Source organism: Rana temporaria, chromosome 2 (assembly GCF_905171775.1).
Source record: "Rana temporaria chromosome 2, aRanTem1.1, whole genome shotgun sequence".
Classification (NCBI taxonomy): Eukaryota; Metazoa; Chordata; class Amphibia; order Anura; family Ranidae; genus Rana; species Rana temporaria.
Window position 1 is genome coordinate 113,809,479 of NC_053490.1, and position 24,478 is coordinate 113,833,956.

The 24,478-nt window shown below is 43.2% G+C and overlaps 1 protein-coding gene across 3 annotated transcripts in view; it reads right to left on the reverse strand.

Moving 5' to 3' along the window:
- VDR (vitamin D receptor) overlaps nucleotides 1–24,478 on the reverse strand; it is a 257,271-nt gene that overhangs the window by 163,070 nt on the left and 69,723 nt on the right. The gene's annotated exons all lie outside the window — the stretch shown is intronic.

Sequence of the window (24,478 nt, forward strand, 5' to 3'; positions counted from 1 at the left end):
TTACAGTATGAGAGCTGATTGAAGGAAAGCAACACACCCTCCTTCCCACGCAGGATAACTGTGCTCTGAATAGACAAGCTCTGTGCTCCTCTTTCCCTGACACAAATTTTATCTCATGTGTCAGGAAGACTTCTCAGAAGTGACTCATGCTGATAACAGAGGAGCAAAGCACCAGAGAGAATCCACACCGACAGCCGGTTCACACAGGGGCAACACGACTTTCAGCGTGACTTTGGAAGGCAACTTGAACACAATCTTGAGTATGAATCACAACGCGACTTGAGGCGACTTTAAGTCACCTCCAGGAGGGGGAACTCTACGCCAAATTTTAAATAAAAAACCGGCATGGGTTCCCCCTCCAAGAGCATACTAGGCCCTTAAGTCTGGTATGGATTTCAAGGTAAACCCCCTACGCCGAAAAAACGGCCCCCCCCCCCCCCTACCCCAAAGCACCTTGTCCCCATGTTGATGGGGACAAGGGCCTCTTTCCGACAACCCTGGCCGTTGGTTGTCGGGGTCTGCGGGTGAGGGGCTTATCGGAATCTGGGAGCCCCCTTTAATAAGCGGGCCCCCAGATCCCGGCCCCCCCACCCTATGTGAATGAGTATGGGGTACATTGTATTTACCTGGTGGAAGAAAAATGTCAATAAAAAACACTTAACACAAAAAGTAGTTTATTAGGCAGCTCCGGGGATCTTCTTCCGACTTCGGGGGTCTTCCGACTTCTCCCTTCTGCCGGGCACCACAGCTGTCAGCTCTTTTACCAGCGGGGGCCTGGTCTTCTCCCTTCTTCCGACTTCGGGGGGTCTTCTTCCGACTTCTCCGCTCTCTTCTCCCGCTCTCCGGTTCTTTTTCCCTTCTCCCGGGCACCACCGCTGTCTTTTTTCAGCTCTTTCATCAGCGTGGGCCTGGTCTTCTGCGTCGCCTTCTTCTCTTATGACGTCGTAAGAGGCCAATATAAATCGTTGCGCACCGCACACCCGGCATTACAGCGGGAGGGAGCGTCGAGTCAACATCAAAGAAGAGAAGAAGGTGACGCAGAAGACCGGCCCCCTCGCTGGTGAAAGAGCTGAAAGAAGACATCGGTGGTGCCCGGCAGAAGGGAAAAAGAACCGGAGAGCGGGAGATGAGAGCGGAGAAGTCGGAAGACCCCCCGAAGTCGCAAGAAGGGAGAAGACCGGGCCCCCGCTGGTAAAGGAGCTGAAAGAAGACAGCGGTGATGCCCGGCAGAAGTCGGAAGCCCCCCAAAGTCGGAAGAAGACCCCCGGAGCTGCCTAATAAACTACTTTAAAAACCTGTGTAGTGTTTTTTTATTAACATTTTTCTTCCACTAGGTGAATGGGTACGATGTACCCCATACTCATTCACATAGGGTGGGGGCCGGGATCTGGGGGCCCCTTTTTAAAGGGGGCTCCCAGATTCCGATAAGCCCCCCGCCCGCAGACCCCGACAGCCAACAGCTAGGGTTGTCGGGAAGAGGCCCTTGTCCCCATCAACATGGGGACACGGTGCTTTGGGGTGGGGGGGCGACACAGGGCGCCCCCCTGCCCCAAAGCACCCACCCCCCCATGTTGAGGGCATGCCACTTGGTACGGTTCGGGAGGGGGGGCGCTTGCTCATCCCCACCCCCTTTCCTGACCGGCCGGTCTGCGTGGAGGCGACTTCCATTGAAATCAATGGGTACAAGTCGCCTACAAGTCGGATTGAAGTAGTACAGGAACCTTTTTTCATGTCGGAGCGACTGCAGTAGTGTACATTAAGACGGTTCCATTCACTTACATTCATTTCTTCATGCAGCGCGACTTGAGGCGACTAGGGGCGACTAGGGGCGACCTGAAGTCAGATTCCAGGTCGCCCCTGTGTAAACCGGCTCTTAAAGCTTTGGAGAGAGATAAGTAAATGCTACATACAGTCCTGATCAAAAGTTTAAGACCACTTGAAAAAATGGAAAAAAATCATATTTTACATTGTTGGATCTTAACAAGGTTCCAAGTAGAGCTTCAACATGCAACGAGAAGAAATGAGAGTGAGACAAAACATTTTTTGAGCATTCAATTGATTGAAAATAACGAATAAACTGAAACAGGCTGTTTTTCAGCTGATCAAAAGTTTAGGACCACATGCCTTTAAAAGGCCAAAGATGTGGATTCATTGTCATTGTCTGTCAGGTAGTCACACGTTGTGATAGCAAAGGCGAAAAAACTCTCCCTTTTTGAACGTGGTCGGGTTGCTGAACTGCATAAGCAGGGTCTCTCATCAAGACACTGGACGATCCTCCACCCAAATTAAGGCCCTTACTGGTGCTGACTGCAGCCCCATAACCATCAGACGGCATCTGAGACTGAAGGGCTTAAAAAACAAAAAACGTCTTCAAAAACCTTGTCTCCTTGAACACCACAGAACTGCTCGTTTGGACTTTGCAAGAGAGCACCAAACATGGGACATTCAAAAGGTGGAAGAAAGTTTTATTCTCTGATGAGAAAAAAATTTAACCTTGATGGTCCTGATGATTTCAAACGTTACTGGCATGACAAGCAGATCCCACCTGAGATGGGGCGCCATAATGGTTTGGGGTGCTTTTTCCTTCAGTGGAACAATGGAGCTTCAGGAAGTACGGGGGCGTCAAACGGCCGCTGGCTATGTCCAGATGTTGCAGAGAGCATTCCTCATGACTGAGGGCCCTCGTCTGTGTGGTAACGACTGGGTTTTTCAACAGGACAACGCTACAGTACACAATGCCCGCAGGACAAGGGACTTCTTCCAGGAGAATAACATCACTCTTTTGGCCCATCCTGCGTGTTCACCTGATCTAAATCCAATTGAGAACCTTTGGGGATGGATGGCAAGGGAAGTTTACAAAAACGGACAACAGTTCCAGACAGTAGATGGCCTTCGTGCGGCTGTCTTCACCACTTGGAGAAATGTTCCCACTCATCTCATGGAAACGCTTGAATCAAGCATGCCGAAACGAATTTTTGAAGTGATCAACAATGACTGCGGAGCTACTCATTACTGAGTTCATGTTTGGAAGTTGGATTTCTTTTTTGGGGGGGTTTAGTTTTGTTTTGGAGGTGTGGTCCTAAAAACTTTTGATCAGCTGAAAAACAGCCTGTTTCAGTTTATTCGTTATTTTCAATTAATTGAATGCTCAAAAAATGTTTTGTCTCACTGTCATTTCTTCTTGTTGCATGTTGAAGCTCTACTTGGAACCTTGTTAAGATCCAACAATGTAAAATATGATTTTTTGCCATTTTTCAAGTGGTCTTAAACTTTTGATCAGGACTGTACACAGTATGTGCTTTGCACAGATTCCATGACTGAGGTTTACAACCACTTCAATATAAAAAATGAATGGCATATCTTTTTCCGTGTTTGGTGCTTAAATACGGTCAAGTTTCACTTTAAATATATAAAAACAACAAAAGTCGGCGCTCAATAACCCAAAGAGTCAGTATACCAACAGGTGATAATGATCTGCTTGGGTGGTGACAACCAATCAATTGTGAAATTCACTGGCATAAATATTGATATAGAGAATACACACCAAATTAAAGTGCTCAAGAAAACACAGTAAAATGATGTGAAATTATCTGTGACATCTGTGATAATAAAAGTCCATAAATATGATCCTTATTCAAATGAATGAGAAAAAGGAAATTCATACAAAAAGTTCATAAAAAACAAATGTGTGGATAAAGGTGAACAGAGGTCCTCCACCGGAAAGAACACCCAAATATTGAACTGTAGTCTCCTTACCAGAGCGATTGACCGTATTCCAACGGTCGTATGAGGCTCAGGGATATTTATAGTCCTCCCAATGGGACTATCTCTGGATGTAGAAAGTGTGAGAAAACAATTCCCAATCATAAGAACTCCTCTCCAGGGAAGACTTCAATTGGACAATGACCATTTAGGCTCCCATGAAATGAAAGAACAGGGGGACCACATAGTGTGAAACCGTTTGATACCGGGTTTAATATAAAAAGGTGTCACAGTGACTGACTTCATTGCAGGCATGGTGATTTATTTTAAATGTAATATGGGCTATGTGGGTTATTATTGATAATGATAACTGTATACTTCAATACTGCAGTTTGGCCGCAGTGCAGGTGTAGCGCAGTGTACCTGCGGTTTTCATGTGGTTTCTCAGACTTATATTATGTCCCTCATTTTTGGTGTGCTTTCAGAAAATGTACCACAAATTAATAGACATAATAGAAGTTTATGAGAGACCACATGAAAACCGCTACACCTGCGCTGCGGCCAAACTGCAGTATTAAAGTATACAGTTATCATTATCAATAATACCCCACATAACCCATCTATAATATATAAAAACAATATTAAATCACCATGTCTGCAATGGAATGAGTCAATGTAAACAGAAATATGAACAATTATAAAATACTTTATTATTTCATAATAAAGTAATTATAAAATAATTTCTTTGTGTTTATTTGATTCCTATTCAAGAGAATTACTTTAAATATAGTCAATATAGGCACAGAGTTAATTTTTTTTAACATTTTCTAATAGTGGTGTGCCTCGTGATTTTTTTCATGAAAAAAGTGTGCCTTTGCACAAAAAAGGTTGAAATACACTGCTCTAGTGAAACATTTAGCAACGTTTATGAATCTAGGTTTTAAATTACATTTGTGTTTTTTTTTTTTTTTTTTTATATGGTTTACTATAATATTGTACTGTCTTAGCTATTGATTATTGTAGAAAGTTTGGAGTAAAAAGGATATTGTCGGATATTGAGAATTTTTTGGGGGGATGATTTGGAACCCATTTTCAGTAAATTCCCTGTATAACTGTATTGGAAATAGGATCTTGCTGTCTCTGGTATTGGTCTCTACCTATCTTTCTAGTTTATACCGTATTTTACAAAAGTGAGTACATCCCTCACATTTTTGAAAATATTTTATTATATCTTTTCATGCGACAACACTGAAGAAATTACACTTTGCTACAATGTAAAGTAGTGAGTGTACAGCTTGTATAACAGTGTAAATTTGATGTCCGCTCAAAATAACAACACACAGCCATTAATGTCTAAACCACTGGCAACAAAAGTGAGTACACCCCTAAGTGAAAATGTCCAAATTGGGCCCAAAGTGTCAATATTTTGTGTGGCCACTATTATTTTCCAGCACTGCCTTAACCCTCTTGGGCATGGAGTTCACCAGAGCTTTACAGGTTGCCACTGGCGTCCTCTTCCACTCCTCCATGACAACATCACGGAGCTGGTGGATGTTAGAGACCTTGCGCTCCTCCACCTCCTGTTTGAGGATGCCCCACAGAGGCTCAATAGGGTTTAGGTCTGGAGACATGCTTGGCCAGTCCATCACCTTTACCCTCAGCTACTTTAGCAAGGCAGTGGTCGTCTTGGAGGTGTGTTTGGGGTCGTTATCATGTTGGCATACTGCCCTGGGGTCCAATCTCGGAAGGGAGGTAATCGTGCTCTGCTTCAGTATGTCACAGTACATGTTGGCATTCATGGTTCCCTCAATGAACTGTAGCTCCCCAGTGCCGGCAGCACTCATGCAGCCCCCAGACCATAACACTCCCATCGCCACTTGACTTTGTTCTCCTCACCTGGTTGCTGTCCCACAAGTTTGACACCATCTGAACCAAATAAGTTTATCTTGGTCTCATCAGACCACAGAACATGGTTCCAGTAATCCATGTCCCTAGTCTGCTTGTATTCAGCAAACTGTTTGCGGGCTTTATTTTGCATCATCTTTAGAAGAGGCTTCCTTCTGGGATGACAACCATGCAGACCAATTTGATACAGTATGCTTTGAGCACCGACAGGCTGATCCCCCCCCCCACCCCATTCAACCTCTGCAGCACTCATACGTCTGTTTCCCAAAGACAACCTTTGGATATGACGCTGAGCACGTGCACTCAACTTCTTTGGTTGGCCATGGCAAGGCCTGTTCTGAGTGGAACCTGTCCTGTTAAACCGCTGTATGGTCTTGGCCACCATGCTGCAGCTCAGTTTCAGGGTCTTGCCAATCTTCTTATAGCCTAGGCCATCTTTATGTAGAGAAACAATTCAATTTATTTCAGATCCTCAGAGTTCTTTGCTATAAGGTGCCATGTTGAACTTCCAGTGACCATTTTAAGAGAGTGAGAGCGATAACATAAAATTTAACACACCTGCCCCCAATTCACACCCGAGACCTTGTAACATTGTAGCAAAGTGTAATTTCTTCAGTGTTGTCACATCAAAAGGTCTAATAAAATATTTACAAAAATGTGAGGAGTGTACTCCCTTTTGTGGGATTCTGTATATATGTCCCATTCTGGTGATTTTAGACTACAATTAAGTAAATGTGTGGAGTAAAATGGCACACCTAGTACCAAAAAAGGACATTGGCAGTTACAGAGTGTATGGAAAAGATTAGCTTTGAGTTGCTTACAATTTTGCTTCATGGTTAGCATCTTTAAACAAGGACTTGGTAGTTTTGGTCACAGGCAACCACTGCCTATATAAAATAGTGCAGAAGCCTCTTGGAGCCTGAAAACATGGATACATGGTTTTGAAAAAGCATCCTGCTCAACTTACAAACGGAGCATATAAATATTGGAAAAAGCAACTAGGTCTTTTAATGCTCTTTATGCAATTTATCCCTTCCTACCTCAACTCCCAATAGGGTGGAGAAAGTGATGGAGCCAATAAGGAGATGAGACGAGCAGGAAGACAAGTCACAAATGAATCAGACCGAAATCGGTTCACTGCACCCCATATTACAGCAACTGGTTTTTAAGGCAATCTAGTTGCTGCAACAAAAAAAGGGAACTGGATGAAGGCTCTGGGAGGGACCTTCAATACAATGCAGGCAGCAGTTTGCTATCAGAATTATTACTGTTGATTCACAAGCTTGAAGCTTTTCAGCCTGCATTTGGCCACATCTAGTCTTTGTTTTCTGGATTGACAGTACTGCCTCTGTAGCTGAAACCCTCCCACTGTGACCTGCAGTGTAGCAACAGGATTTGGGATTTGTTCAGACTGCCATAAAGGAGCCCTTAAGAGTACTTTAACCACTTATCTACCAGCCGTCGTCAATTGATGGCAGCATAGTAGCTCAGTTGTTCTGACAGGATGTCATATGACGTCCTCGTAAAACGCTAGGGGGCACGCGCCGCGCGCACCCGCCGCGTTACTGGGAACACAATGCACGTGCCCGGCGGCCGCATTGGCCGCCGGGCACCCGCGATTGCCCAGTAACTGAGCAGGACCGTGGATCTCTGTGTGTAAACACAGAGATCCACGTCCTGTCAGGGAGAGGAGACCGATGCTGTGTCCCTTGTACATAGGGACACAGATCGGTCACCTCCCCAGTCAGTCCCCTGCCCCTACAGTTACAATCACTCACTAGGCTACACATTTAACCCCTTCCTCGCCCCCTAGTGTTAACCGCTTCCCTGCCAGTCCCATTTATACAGTAATCAGTGCATATTTATAGCACTGTTCGCTGTATAAATGTGAATGGTCCCAAAAATTTGTCAAAAGTGTCCGATGAGTTTACCATAATGTCGCAGTCCCAATAAAAAAAAAAAAAAAAAAAAAAACGCAAATCGCCGCCATTACTAGTCAAAAAATAATAATAAAAAAAATCATAATTATGTTCCCTATTTTGTAGGCGCTATAACTTTTGCGCAAACCAGTCACTATACGCTTATTGCGTTTGTTTTTTTTGCCAAAAATATGTAGAAGAATACGTATCGGCCTAAACTGAGAACATTATTTTTTTTATGGGATATTTATTATAGCAAAAAGTAAAAAATATTGTTTTTTTTTTCAAAATTTACACTCTTTTTTTGTTTATAGCACAACAATTTTTTAAAAACGCACAGGCGATCAAATACCACCAAAAGGAAGCTCTATTTGTGGGGAAAAAAAGGACGTCAATTTTGTTTGGGAGCCACGTTGCACGACTGCGCAATTGTCAGTTAAAGCGACGCATTGCCGGAAGCTGAAATTTTGCCTGGGCAGGAAGGGGGTATATGTGCACAGTAAGCAAGTGGTTAAAGTGTATGTAAACCCGATTTATGAAATTTGAGCTGGGCACATATATCTGCAGTATTTTATTATCTCTCTTCAAAACACTAAGTCCCGTAGCTGCTTCCTGCTCCATTCTTCTGTTATCAGCCAGAGAACTCCTGACAAGTTCTTCGGCACATATGATAAAAGCAGCCAGAGTTGTGTTGGGGAGGATGCTATAAATGGCTTAGCATGGAGCTAAACGATTCAACAAACAGAGATTAAAGTGTGCCTTTCCTCCAATCAGCTGTCTTGGCTGTTTGCCCAGACTTCACTGCAGTGTTAACCAGGAAGAGAAAATCTCCTAACACAATGTGCACTTTCTAAACAGTATATAAAGCTGAAGACAGCAGATATACATAACAAAAATATGTAGTGAGATTTGTTTCATTCTTGCGTATCATCTGAGGCTGTTCCATTACTGGGTATATGTGAGAGTTTGGTGTGTTTTCACATATACCCCTGCAGTGAAATTGCAGCATACAGTATTTATTTTGAATGCAGCGCTGGGTGTTGTGCATGCACACACACACACACACGTGTAAACATGTAAGCAGACTTACTGAAAATAATATTTCTACTGTAAGTGGTGTGCTTCAAAAAAGATTTTTAAAGTAGTTGCTGCAACATTTTTGAAAGTCACAATACCATGTGAAAACATGTCTCTTACTACAAAGTTATGCAATTTTACCCAATGGAAACAATATTGAGTCAAGATATCTTGTGTTTATGAACTGTGCACTTTCTAGCAATTCCAGTGTGTCAGCAAACACCCCACCCTTCAACAGCTTAGCCAAGTGTTCACAGATCTGCCAAAGTCCATGCTAAAGGATTATCCTTCAATGTGCAGTTTTGTCTCATATGCATCAACATACCAAACACAGCAATAGCATGTGTGCTTTTAACATACATAAAATAATGCACACCTAGGGTGCACATACACAAGGTTAAGCCATTTTCGCAGCGCATATTCGAAGGTCATTATAAAAAGTGAATTCTGAACTAACAGTAAGGGCCAGTTCACACCAGATGCAGTTCCGTGCATGGTTTTCCAGGTATTCCAATGGCTCTAGTTCACACCATGCAGTCATTTTACGATGCAGAAACTCATCGGAAACTGACTGCTTGTGTGAACTAGAGCCATTGGAATACATGGAAAACACTGTGCATGCATTTTGTGCAGGAAAAAAAGCGCACAAAACTGCATCTGGCGTGAACTGACCCTAATGCCGCATACACACGATAATTTTTCAGCATGAAAAAAAACGTTGTTTTTCATGTCCAAAAAACAAAATTTTCCCAACTTCATCATTAAAATGACGTTGCCTACACACCATCATTTAAAAAAAAATGATCTAGCAAAGCACGGTGATGTACAACATGTACGATGGTACTATAAAGGGGAAGTTCCATTTGCCTTTGGGCTGCTTTAGCTGATTCAGTGTTAGTAAAAGACGATTCGCGCCTTTCTGTCTGTTACAGCGTGATGAATGTGCTTACTCCATTATGAACGATAGTTTTACCAGAACGAGCGCTCCCGTCTCATAACTTTCTTCTGAGCATGCGCTGTTTTTTTACGTCTTTTTAGCCCACACGCGATCATTTTTTACAACCCGAAAATCGACAGTTTAAAACAACGTTTAAAAATGCAGCATGTTCGATTTTTTTTTTGTCGTTTTTCAGAACCTGAAAAATTACGTGTAGCCCACACACGATCATTTTAAATGACGTTTTTGAAACAATGTTTTTTTAATGCCGAAAAATGATCGTGTGTAAGCGGCCTAAGGGTTTTTAAAGCATTACCTGAGTATAATTTTATATATTTGATAAAGTATCTTAGTTTGAGCCCTGCAATACAGTACGTGACCGCGATATTGTGTTTCTAGCACGACAGCATCGCGCTGATTCTCGGCGACATGGTGCCGACATCTTGCACTCGCTGGAATAGACAAAGCACATTCCAGCGAGCGCGTCATAGAAGCGACGGGAGATCCGACTTGGATTCCCGCCAATTCTAGGTGCGGCATTTGGTATGCATCCCTGAGGGAGAACTCCACGCCAATTTTTAAATAAAAAACCGACATGGGTTCCCCCCCAGGAGCATACCAGGCCCTTAGGTCTGGTATGGGTTGTAAGGAGACCCCCCCCTACGCCGAAAAACCGACGTAGGGGGGCAAACTACAATCCATACCAGATCCGTATCCAAAGCACGCTACCCGGCCGGCCAGGAAAGGAGTGGGGACGAGCAAGCGCCCCCCCCCCCCTCCTGAGCCGTACCAGGCTGCATGCCCTCAACATGGGGGGGTTGGGTGCTTTGGGGCAGGGGGGGCGCACTGTGGGCCCCCCCACCCCAGAGCACCCTGTCCCCATGTTAAGGACAGGGCCTCTTCCCGACAACCCTAGCCGTTGGTTGTCGGGGTCTGCGGGCGGGGGGCTTATCGGAATCTGTGAACCCCCTCAAATAAGGGGGCCCCCAGATATCGGCCCCCCACCCTAAGTGAATGGATATGGGGTACATCGTACCCCTACCCATTCACCTGGAGGCAAAGTGTTAAAGTTAATAAACACACGACACAGGGTTTTTAAAATAATTTATTAGTCTGCTCTGGGGCCCCCCGGAGCAGACTTAGCTCTTTTAGAAGGGGGGGCTTCTTCTTCCGCTCTCCGGGGGGTCTTCTCCGCTCTCCGGGGGGTCTTCTCCGCTCTCCGGGGGGGTCTTCTCCGCTCTCCGGGGGGGTCTTCTTCTATCTTTGCCGCTCTCCGCTGTTGACTCGGCGCTCCCCGGTTCTTCTCGCGCTGTCCGGTGCCTTCTCCTTCGGGGCTGGCCGCCGCTATCTTCGTGTGTTCGCTCAATTACTAGCAATGCGGCCAGTCCGCTGTTCTGTGACGTCGTCGTCTTCTCTTCTCTTCTTCTCCCTTCTTCCAATGTTGACCCGACGGCTCTTCTCGCTGCAATGACAGGTGCACGGTTTGCATCCGACTTATATAGGCCTCACAGTCCTATCATGCTCCGGTACCTACCCACGTGGTACCTACCCACGTGGGTAGGTACCGGAGCATGATGGGACTGTGAGGCCTATATAAGTCGGATGCAAACCGCGCACCTGTCATTGCAGCGAGAAGAGGTGTCGGGGGGGTCTTCCCCCAGAGCGGAGAAGACCCCCCCGGAGAGCGGAGAAGACCCCCTGGAGAGCGGAAGAAGAAGCCCCCCCTGCTAAAAGAGCTAAAGAAGACGGGGGGGCCCCGGAGCAGACTAATAAATTATTTTAAAAACCCTGTGTCGTGTGTTTATTAACTTTAACACTTTGCCTCCAGGTGAATGGGTAGGGGTACGATGTACCCCATATCCATTCACTTAGGGTGGGGGCCGGTATCTGGGGGCCCCCTTATTTGAGGGGGTTCCCAGATTCCGATAAGCCCCCCGCCCGCAGACCCCGACAACCAACGGCCAGGGTTGTCGGGAAGAGGCCCTGTCCTTATCAACATGGGGACAGGGTGCTCTGGGGTGGGGGGGCCCACAGTGCGCCCAACCCCCCCATGTTGAGGGCATGCAGCCTGGTACGGCTCAGGAGGGGGGGGGGGCGCTCGCTCGTCCCCACTCCTTTCCTGGCCGGCCGGGTAGCGTGCTGGTATGGATTGTTGGGGGACCCCTACGTCGGTTTTTCGGCGTAGGGGGGGGGGGGTCTCCTTACAACCCATACCAGACCTAAGGGCCTGGTATGCTCCTGGGGGGGGAACCCATGTCGGTTTTTTATTTAAAAATTGGCGTGGAGTTCTCCCTCAGGGATGCATACCAAATGCCGCACCTAGAATTGGCGGGAATCCAAGTCGGATCTCCCGTCGCTTCTATGACGGCTTTGTCTCCATCGCGGCAAGCCAGCTCGGCGCTGGCTCCCGCGATGGGGCTCGTAGGTGGTCAATCTCGCTGAGAAAGGGAGCGAGATTGACACAATATCGCGGTCACCCACTGTATATGGCATCTACTTACTCAACACAGTCTCATCTTTTATATTTTACAAAAATAAACTAAAAATGTTTTGGAGATTATATTTTTTTTTACCAAAAATACAGGTTGATAAACATACTGTATAACACCTTTTTATTCTATAGGTCTACTTAACCAGTTAAGCCCCAGACCAATATGCAGCCTAAAGACCCAAGGTGTTTTTACAGTTCGGGACTGCGTCGCTTTAACAGACAATTGCGCGGTCGTGCGACGTGGCTCCCAAACAAAATTGGCGTCCTTTTTTCACCACAAATAGAGCTTTCTTTTGGTGGTATTTGATCACATCTGCGGTTTTTAGTTTTTGCGCTATAAACAAAAATAGAGCGACAATTTTGAAAAAAATGCAATATTTTTTACTTTTTGCTGTAATAAATATCCCCCAAAAACATATATAAAATTAATTAATTATAACATTTTTTTTTCCTCAGTTTAGGCCGATACGTATTCTTCTACCTATTTTTAGTAAAAAAAAATCGCAATAAGCGTTTATCGATTGGTTTGCGCAAAATTTATAGTGTTTACAAAATAGGGGATAGTTTTATTGCATTTTTATAAAAAAAAAATTTTTTACTACTAATGGCAGTGATCAGCAATTTTTTTCGTGACTGCGACATTATGGCGGACACTTCGGACAATTTTAACACATTTTTGGGACCATTGTCATTTTCACAGCAAAAAATGCATTTAAATTGCATTCTTTATTGTGAAAATGACAGTTGCAGTTTGGGAGTTAACCACAGGTGGCGCTGTAGGAGTTAGGGTGCACCTAGTGTGTGTTTACAACTGTAGGGGGGTGTGGCTGTAGGAATGACGTCATCGATTGTGTCGATCGATGCGCCGCCATAGTGAAGCACGGGGAAGCCGTGTTTACATACGGCTCTCCCTGTTCTTCAGCTCCGGGGAGCGATCGCGACGGAGCGGCTATAAACAAATAGCCGCGCCGTGGTCCCGGATCGCTCCCCGAGCGGACCCGACCTCCGCATGTAGCGGGGGGGGGGTCCCGATCGGACCCCCCACCCGCTAATAGGCAAGGACGTACATGTACGCCCATGTGCCTGTACGTGCCATATTGTGGACGTATATGTACATGCGGGGGTCGGGAACTGGTTAAAGAAAACGTTTTGGGGTAATAAGTAATGTTTAGTCCAAAAAATTTGAGTTTTAACAAGTGTGTAAAAAATGTTTTGTGGGGGTAAAGCAGTACTATAGGCTGCAATTTTTTTTGTATTTTAGTAGGTAGAGTATATTTATTTATTTTAGTAGGAGACTTTGTAGGTCTCTTAAAAAACAAAAAAAAACCTTTGACAGTACCCCCTGGGGCACACCTACAACTTGTTGAGAACAAGTTCATTAGTTGTAGAGCCTGTCAACACTGAACGGATAGCTGCCGGAGAGTTAAACTGCAGTCAGTGGTTTACCTCTCTGGCAGCAGTGCGGTCCGAATGCAGTAAGAGGCGATGTGGTGTGCAATTCAATGCATCACACAACTCCCTTATTTTTAGAAACTTTATTTGAAGTGCACACAAGTGACACTTCACTTATGCAATTGCAGTGTCAAACTTGTATTTATACTGTAGGCGTTTAGAGGACATTTTTACATGCATATTAACAATTTATATGATGGCATTCACAATGTACGTCTACCTGCCTTTACATGAGGTCAGTTTAGCTGGCTTTAGAGAAAATAGAATTCTGTGCATCCTGATTTAAAAATTTTAATGCACGTAAACGCATTTAAATTAGGTTAAAACAGGAACATCTAAATGCAAGAAAAAGTATTTGAAACGTTGTTTATACTTTCCAGATGACTTTTCTTGCATTTAGAAAAGCTAAATGTAGAAGTGACAGTGTAAATGAAGCCATGAATTCTTCCATGTTAGGAATCAAGCTCCAAATTGGAATCATAATTGTGTACCTCACAAAATTTCTAATCCATTGACCTTCTGTTCAGATGAGCCTTTATGCTGCCAAGCCAGTATATATTGTTGAATTTGCTGTTTTATTTAATATATGTGGCTCCCACTTAGTCCCCCTTTGCCATTAAAGTGGTCAAAGAACAATGTTGCTTATCAGGAGCATTGTGTTTACTGTGTAATTATTTGGTGTTGACTTGGTTATTTCTATCCATCCTTCAAATCCCCTGTCCCTGATCTTTGGTTTTCTATTTCTGCCTGCCCCTGACCTTTAAGGGTAAGTGTTGCTGTAAATGATTCTAATGCCTTGTTTCCACTGCACGGATCGGTTCGGGTCAGAAAGAATGGAGCGGTTAGAATGGGACCGGTCTATTCTGCAGAGCATTTCCACTGCAAATCGGACCATCCGGGACCATGCAAGGTTTAGAAAAAAAGCCTAGCACATCCACCAATCAGTGAGATGTATTTGTAGGTCCGCCCTAATGGAACCGTTCCATTCTCTATGGCCCCACATCTGAAGCAGGACCCAGAATGGTCCGGTACGGTTCGCTTTTATGGCACGCTTTCATAATGGAAACACCCAAAAAAGCGAACCGAACCGTACCGAACCGATCCGCTCAGTGGAAACGAGGCATAAGATTTGTTGTCATTTGTCTTTATCAGTGGCCCTCTTTTTTGGACAACACTGTGCACAGATGGAAGAGAATTAACTACTTCGGCCCTGGAAGTAGGAAATTTTTTGCAGTACATCACTGCGTCGCTTTAACTGACAATTGCACGGTCATGCGACGCTGTACCCAAACAAACATTTATTTTTTGCTCTATAAACAAAAAGAGCGACAATTTTGAAAATAAAAAATACACAATCTTTTGTACCATTTGCTATAATAAAATATCCCCATTTTTTTTTTTTTTTTTTAAAGCACTTCTTTTTCCTTAGCTTAAGTCGATATGTATTCTACATATTTTTAGTAATAAAAATCGCTCTAAATTCTCTAGTTACTTAGGGCCAGATTCACAGAAGAGATACGACGGCATTTCTCTGAAACGCCGTCGCATCTCTCAGAGTATCTATGCGACTGATTCATAGAATCAGTTACGCATAGATAGCCCTTAGATCCGACAGGTGTAATTGTGTTACACCGTCGGATCTTAGGATGCAATACCTCGGCCGCCGCTGGGTGGAGTTCGCGTCGTATTCCAGCGTCGGGTATGCAAATTAGCAGTCACGGCGATCCAAAGATTTTTCCCGTCGTTACGTCGGCGCAAGTCTTAGTTTCCCGTCGCAAAGTTAGGGGTGCTATTAACATGGTGTAAAATTACTCCAGCATGGCCGTCGTTCCCGCGTCGCTTTTGAATTTTTATTTCCCAGCGTAAGTATGTTACGCACGTCGCGATTCACAAACACGTCGCGCCGCCGTAATTTCGCGCAAAGCACGTCGGGAAAATTGTGAACGGAGCATGCGCAGTACGTCCGGCGTGGGAGCGCACCTAATTTAAATGGTACCCGCCCCATTTGAATTGGGCGGGCTTGCGCCGGACGTGTTTACGATACACCGCCGCAAGTTTACAGGCAAGTGCTTTGTGGATCGGGCACTTACACTGAAAACTTGCGGTGGTGCAGCGTAAACGGGTTACGTTACACGGCCGCAATTCTATGTGAATCTGGCCCTTAGTCATTAGAGAAGGTGGTTAGGGATAATAAAAAACACAGAAAACTGTAGTGCTGCTTGATACAGTTGACAAGCTTACAGTGGGTATAAAAAAAGAATCCCCCCCTCTAAATAACAACATTTTGTTACTTTGCAGCCTGAAATGAAGACAGACACCATTTTGGTTTTATCCAGGTGTAATTGCAACTTATAACATCTAAGTGAAAGATATAAAACCAACATGTCAAAAAAAAAGTAAGAATTTAAAAACAGAATCACAGAGTTTCAAAAAGGATCAATCCCCCCTCCTAAAAAAAAAAACTTCTCAATGGCACACAAAGCCATTTGACATTCAGCTGTGATCAGCTGTGGTCATTTTGATTAGCTCAGCATAAAAAGTGCTTTCCTGGAGCATTTCAGTCCTTGGTAATGCAGCTGAAGCAAAAAAAATAAAAAAATAAAAAGGTCAAAAAAAAATGTATTCCTTTACAAATTTAGAGCAAAATGTATTCTGCTACATCTCAATCTCAATAAATCTCAATAAATGCATATTGATTGGTTTGCGTGAAAGTTATAGCGCCTACAAACTATGGTATATACAGTATCTCACAAAAGTGAGTACACCCCTCACATTTTTGTAAATATTTTATTATATCTTAACATATTATTTATGTAAAGTTGTAAGTATACAGCTTGTATAACAGGGCAATTTTGCTGTCTCCTCAAAATAACTCAAAACACAGCCATTAATGTCAAATAACTCTCTGAGGATCTGAAATAAAGAACTGTTGCTCTACATAAAGATGGCCTAGGCTATAAGAAGATTGCCAAGACCCTGAAACTGAGCTGCAGCACGATGACCAAGACCATACAATGGTTTAAGAGGCATGTTCCACTCAGAACAGGCCTTGCCATGGGTGTCAAAAGAAGTTGAGTGCACGTGCTCAGTGTCATATGCAGGGGTTGTCTTTGGGAAATAGATGTATTAGTGATGCCAGCATTGCTGTAGAGGTTGAAGGGGTGGGGTTCAGTCTGTCAGTTCTCAGACCATACGCCGCACTCTGCCTCAAATTGGTCTGTATGGGTGTCGTCCCAGAAGGAATCCTTGTCTGAAGATGATGCACAAGAAAGCCTGCAAACAGTTTGCTGAAGACAAGCAGACTAAGAACATGGATTACTGGAAAGATATCCTGTGATCTGATGATAAACTGATTAAGTTCAGATGGTGTCAGGCATGTGTGGCAGCAACCAGGTGAGGAGTACAAAGAAAAGTGTGTCTTGCCTACAGTCAAGCATGGTGGTGGGAGTGTCATGGTCTGGGGCTGCATGAGTGCTACCGGCACTGGGGAGCTACAATTCATTGCAGTATTAATCATGCATGCCAACATGTACTGTGAAATACTGAAGCAGAGCATGATCCCCTTCCCTTCCGAGACTGGGCTGCAGGGCATAACATGATAACGACCCCAAACACACGTCTAAGATGACCACTGCGTTGCTAAAGTAGCTGAGGATAAAGGTGATGGACTGGCCAAGCATGTCTCCAGACCTAAACCCTATTGAGCATCTGTGGGGAATCCTCAAGGTAAGGTGGAGGAACGCAAGGTCTCTAACATCCACCAGCTCCATGATTGCGTCATGGGGGAGTGGAAGAGGACTCCAGTGGCAACCTGTGAAGCTCTGGTGAACCCCATGCCCAAGAGAGAACTAAGGCAGTGCTGGAAAATAATGATGACCACACAAAATATGGCCCAAACTTTGGGCCCAATTTTGCCATTTTCAATTAGGGGTGTACTCACTTTTGTTGCCAGCGGTTTAGACATTATTGGCTGTGTGTTGAGTTATTTTAGGGGGAAAGCAAATTTACACTGTTATACAAGCTGTACACTCAGCGATTTACATTGTAGCAAAGTGTAATTTCTTCAGTGTTGTCACATGAAAAGATAAAATAAAAATTTTCAAAAATGTGAGGGGTGTACTCATTTTTGCGAGATACTGTATACTGGAATTAAATTTGTTTTATACTACTAATGGCGGCATTCAACAACTTATAATGGGAATGAGATAAAAATAGGAGCTTTGACTATTCTCATCACCTCTGACAGTGTGCATCAAATCAATCCAGTTCTGCTATGGATCAAGCTGAAGATTTGATGGGCTGGGAAATCACTGCAAATGTCTCCCTGCTGCATCTCTGATGTTGGTTTCCAATTTAACAAAATATGCATAAAATAAAAATGTGAAACTCTTCTGCAACAACAAAAAGCCCGACAATGAAGATGTGAAGGCAAGCACATCAATGTTCAAACATCCAGCCGTGTAACAAGGATTTTTTTTTTTTTTTTTTTTTTAGAAAAAAGTCTTTACAAATCACTAACTTTTTACACATGATATAGCTGCCAGGTGTTTCATTGGAAACACCAAACACCCACTGATAACAATTATAACGTTTAGGCTGGACATTTTTACAGCTGCTTCTAGGGGTGTCTTGTGTTTTTTTTTTCTGCCTCTTAATGTCCCTCCATGTTAGCCTATGTGTCCATACACATATAAGCGTGTAGCTGTGTTTAGTGGCAGGAGCTTTTAGAGGCAGGATGCATCCAGGAGCAGTTAAAAAGTACTTAAAGCGGAGTTCCGCTTTTCGGAACCCTCCCCCCTCCAGTGTCACATTTGTCACCTTTCAGGGGGGAGGGGGTGCAGATACCTGTCTAAGGTATTTGCACCCACTTCCGAGCATAGACTCCCGTAGGAGTCACGCCACTTCACCCCCCCCCCCCCCCCGCTGTCTCCTGGGAAACACACTGTTTCCAGGAGAGAACGGGGACCAGTAAGGGCGCGCTGTGCTACTCACGTATGTGCAGTAGGGAACCGGGCGGTGAAGCTACAACGCTTCACTTCCTGATTCCCTCACCGAGGATGGCGGCGGGGCAGCTGAGTGACGAGCGATTGCTCGCATCGGCTGCCGACATCACGCGCGCGCTGGAGAGGTAAGTGTCCATTTTTTAAAAGTCCTTTAAAACTCCTCTTTTTTTTTTATGGGTAAGGGCAGGGAATGTCAATGCAACAATCCTAAATTCGAGTCGTAATGCCTGGTATATGGATTTTGATATATTTATTAATTTACTTGATTTATCTACACTGTTAATTTTATTTTATATGTTTGGGGGCAGCACAGTGGTGCAGTGAGTAGCACTTTTGCCTAGCAGCAAAAGGGTCGCTGGTTCGAATCCCGACCACGACACCAACTGCCTGGAGTTTGCATGTTCTCCCTGTGCATGCGTGGGTTTCCTCCGGGTACTCCGGTTTCCTCCCACACTCCAAAGACATGCTGGTAGGTAAATTGGATCTTGTCCAAATTGGCCCAGTATATATATGTATCTGTGTGTATGACTGTGTGTCCCAAGCGTGTCATGATCCTACGGGGTAAAATGACCGCACCAGCCAAGCAGACTCTGACTGGAAAAAGCGCCCAGAGGCGATTCAGTTCGCATGAGTTGCGCTATACAAGTCATTCATTAGCTAGCGGCGTATATGTTTTTTTATTTAAGTATCTGTATATATGATTGGTGCCCCTTTCTTTTTTTTTTGTACCAATACAATATAAATACTCACATACTTTGATAGTCCTGGGTATCTGCGGTGAGGAACCCCTCATGCTCACCAACTTTTTCCCCTTGTAGGTACATCGGCCCTCTGGTAGGGCTTGGCGAGTTCTTTTTTTTCTGCATATACTCCATACCTTCTTGGTGTTTTTTTTTTTTTCCCCCTTTGTTATTCCTATTGTATTCTTCTGGTAGTACGAAGAATCGAGAGAGGGAGCCTCTCCTTTTATTTTTTATTTTTGTGGGTTTCATTCTTTTTTTTATTATTTTTTTTTTGGGGGGGGGGGGGGGGTTGTCATGGCAGCAAATTACTCCTCTATAGCATCTTTGAAACTATGTACGTACAATGTTAAAGGTCTTAATAATGAATCAAAAAGAGGCCAGCTCCTATATAGTTTGCATAAAGCTAAAGTAGAGATCATACTCCTCCAGGAGACCCATTTCCGTACTGGTGGTGTTCCTGTGTGTCCGCGTAAACATTATTCTCAATGGTTCCATAGCTCTACACCAGGTTCAAAAGCAAGGGGAGTCTCTATAGCACTTCATAAACACATACCAATACAATATCTGAATCATATAGCTGACCCAAATGGTAGATATATTTTTCGGTTATGGAATAAGATTTTTACCATTGCAAATCTCTATATCCCGAATTGTGATCAAACGACAACAATTTCACGTTACCTTAATCTTTTAGCAGATTTTGCAGAAGGAACTACCATTGTGGGAGGAGATTTTAATTTAGCTCTAGATCCTACACTAGATACTTCTACTCAACGATCAAATATCTCATATTCTCATTTGAGGGCCCTCAAAAATAAATTCTATGAACATAGGCTACTTGATCTATGGCGGATTTTATATCCCAAAGACCGCAATTATACATATTTTTCATTGGCCCATAAATCATATACTAGATTAGATTATTTCTTAATGGAACCAAAGGTACTAGAATGGGATCCCTTAATGGAAATAGGTTTATTTACCTGGTCTGATCATTCACCGGTATTCCTAACAATAAATCCTCCACAGACTCAGGGAACAAATTGGTCTTGGCGTTTGAACGACACACTTATATCAGATCCAATCTGTCATAAGGCAATTATAGAAGCGATTAATAATTGTATCTCTGACCATGCCCAAGATGAAACCGCACTCCCCTTAAAATTGGAAGCTTTAAAGGCAGTATTACGGGGTCTGTTTATTCAACATGGTTCACGCCTTAAAAAAGAAAAATTCATAACTATTCAAAATACATTATCTAAGCTTCAATCTTTAGAAACCTTACATAAAACTAGCCATTGTGTAGAAATATTAGCTGAAATTTCGTCTACAAGGACATCTCTTTTGCAGCTTTTTGAAACCTCACATAACTCATACCAACAGAGAAGAGCCTTAGAAAGATATAGATCGGGGGATAAATGTTCTTCCCAGACCTTTATACCTAGTATAAAAAAGTTGTCTGGAGAAATTACATCAGACCCACAATCTCTTCGATAAATTTTTTTAGATTATTTCTCAGGTCTCTATAATTTGGCTCCATCACCATCTTTGGAAGGTGTTGTTGGAGCTAATCAACAAATTGAAGAATATGTACAAGAAACTGCTATCCCACTATTAGATGCCGATAAAAGTGAATCTTTAGATTGTCCTTTCCAACTTGAGGAATTACTGGATGTAATTGCCGATATTCCATCAGCAAAGAGTCCAGGCCCAGATGGATTCACTCCAAATTTTATAAAACCTATAAGGAATATCTATCTCCATTCTTGCTTCAAGTGTATAATTCTATTTCCTCCAGGAACCAATTCCCTACTCAGACATTAGAAGCCCATATCACTCTGATTCTGAAACCGGAAAAGGACTTAACACTATGCTCTATTTATCGTCCGATCTCGCTAATCGGGATAGATTTAAAAATCTATGCTAAATTAATTGCGCTACGTCTTCAACCCCTTCTTCCACATCTGGTACATTCAGACCAGGCGGGTTTTGTACAAGGTAGAGAAGCTTGTGATAATACTATAAAAACTTTTTTATTAATGAATCATGCCCAAACAGCCAAAATACCAATATGTCTCCTTTCCGTTGATGCAGAGAAGGCCTTTGATCGTATTGGATGGCCTTTCTTAAAACAATCATTGATGCAAATAGGTCTGGGAGGTAGTACTGGCAATGGCAAAGCACCCTGCACACAAACGGCTTGGATACAGAGTCTAACCATTCAGATTGGGGCATTAGTGGTGTTATTTAGTTATTCACATTTATAGCTTCTCCTGCCAAAAGCATCCAGAAGATGGGTAGAACGCCTCCCCAATAACATAGACTGAACATAGTCTAAAAACATAAGAACAATTACGGTACTGAAAATGGTCTATTATAAAAGTCACAGCAACAGTTTAAAAATGTTTACTGACCTATGCAAAATCCTTTGTTTTGAATACAAAAATACTCTACAGCCAACCTTCGTAGTATAAGCTGCACATAGCATTATATAGCAATTTTTTGAAAAAACAGCAGTAACTAATAAAAGAGAAAGAATGTCACTCTGCTTGTATTGCCTGCTTTAGGCCCCAGGGCATAAAACATACAATGTATGACAGGGGTATATTGTTAGACTAATGTAGATACTTTGGGTGTTAAAAAAATATTTTACTCGCACAAAAGAATGCTCAAAATTATAAATAATATAAAAAAAAATTATTAAGTGCCTAGAACTAACTTCCCAAGGAGACCTCTCCAGCTAATTATCTGAGAATATTTATCCAGTTCCACAACTAAGCCACAAATGTGCTGTTTGGAAAACACTACTTCTATTAAAGGGGTTGTAAAGGTACAATTTTTGTTTCCTAAATAGCTTCCTTTACCCTAGTGCAATCCTCCTTCACTTACCTTATGCTTTGATTTTGCTTTTAAATGTCCTTATTTCTTCTGAGAAATCCTCACTTCCTGTGTTTCTGTCTGTAACTCCACACAGTAATGCAAGGCTTTCTCCCTGGTGTGGAGTGTCATGCTCACCCGCTCCCTTGGACTACAGCAGAGTCAGGACGCCCACTAAAACACAGCTCCTTTCTCGATCTGCAATGTAGAGAGCGTCCTGACTCTCCTGTAGTCCAAGGGAGGGGGCAAGCACCACACTCCACACCAGGGAGAAAGCCTTGCATTACTGTGTGGAGTTACAGACAGAACAGGAAGTGAGGATTTCTCAGAAGAAATAAGGACATTTAAAAGAAAAATAGAAGGATGAGGTAAGTGAAGGAGGACTGCACTAAGGTAAAGGAAGCTATTTAGGAAAAAAAATTAAATTGTACCTTTACAACCCCTTTAAATTGACGTTCGAGATTTTTTTTAAATGTTTTCAGGAATACACTGGTACACTTGTTTGTTCCCTTTCCTAAATCCTTTTTTAATAAAATTTGATCAAATAGTCTCTTCCTTTGTTTGGGAAGATTCTACTCCAGGGGTGGTCAGGTTCATCTTACAACTTCCTCTCCCCTGCTTTTTCATTGGGAAGTTGTGCTGGTTGTCCCAAACTGTTAACAATCCTGTGGTGACCCTGGAGGCTGCTCTTGGGCTCTTATTCTAATCTGAGCAACTTCGTATTTAGGCCCCATTTGAACTCGGATATTACATTACCCATGAAGACTACCGTTCAAGTAGTGTGACTATTGGTGAACTGAACTGTATCTCTCCTTACACTGCGTGGTGGGGAAATCCATCGTTACCTATGCATTAAGATAAAAAGGTCAGAAGCCCCCATAATACTTACCTGAGCCCATCTCATTCCAGCGATGTGCAAAGTGCCTCAGCCGTCCGGGACTCTACCTCCTGATTGGCTGAGACACAGCAGTGGCGCTCCCCTGCTGTCAATCAAATTCAGTTAGCCAATGAGGAGAGAGGGGGCAGGGCCAAAACGTGGTTCCGTGTCTAAATGGACACACAGAGCTGTGGCTCAGCTCGGGGGCCCCCATAGCAAGCTGCTTGCTATGGCGTCACTCGACAGGAGGGATAGGCCAAAAGCTCAGAAGAGGGACCCGAGAAGAGGAGTATCTGGGCTGCTCTGGGAAAAACCATTACACAGAGCAGCAAGTATAACATGTTTGGTATTTTTAAAGAGAAAAAGATAGACTTTAGTATCACTTTAAGGTTTCTTTAACTGCAACATGCAGTCCAGTCTCAATTTTCTGTGCCCATTAGGTTGGCCTCCCACTGTGTCAAGTGTTTTTTAAAGCAAGATCCTTTCATTCCTGAACCTTAGGATTACAAGTGTGGAAACTGATAGGATATCCCAACTTTTGCATTTCTGGTAAGGGGCAAATCCCAACTCTAATGCTGACGGGGGGAGGGAGGGCAGCAATTTCTGTCTCTTATGATTTCAGCTAGTGATCAGTTCATAAAAATGAAATTTCTACATCCTGTGTACTATACCCCCAGTGTCTGTTATATATTCTACGCTTGATGAACAATGTACTAAATGTCAACAGGAGGTCAGTACATTCCTACATATAGTCTGGTCCTGGACTTCAGCACTTCTGGTGTAGGGTCGGGCTGATATCAAAGTAGCAGGTGGCCTGTCCATTGTGGTAGACCCTCTGATCCTTCTTTAAGGTATTTGTGATAATGTCACAACTTCCCATAAGAGGCTATTCATTTTTTATCTTGCATTTCATGCTAGGAAAACCATTTTGATTAGGTGGAAACTACCAGAACCTCCTATTGTTTATGTGGAGATCTAGGATTAAAGTGTTTGTTACACCCCCCCCCCCCAAATGCAGATTCTTGTCCCTTAACCACCTAAGCCCCGGACCAAAATGCTGCCTAAAGACCCAAGGGGTTTTTACAGTTCGGGACTGCGTCGCTTTAACAGACAATTGCGCGGTCGTGCGACGTGGCTCCCAAACAAATTGGCGTCTTTCTTTCCCCACAAATAGAGCTTTCTTTTGGTGGTATTTGATCACCTCTGCGGTTTTTATTTTTTGCGCTATAAACAAAAATAGAGCGACAATTTTGAAAAAAATTCAATATTTTTTACTTTTTGCTATAATAAATATCCCCCAAAAACATATATAACATTTTTTTTTCCTCAGTTTAGGCCGATACGTATTCTTCTACCTATTTTTGGTAAAAAAAAAAATCGCAATAATCGTTTATCGGTTGGTTTGCGAAAAATTTATAGTGTTTACAAAATAGGGGATATTTTTTTTTTTTTTTTTTTTTTTACTACTAATGGCGGCGATCAGCGATTTTTTTCG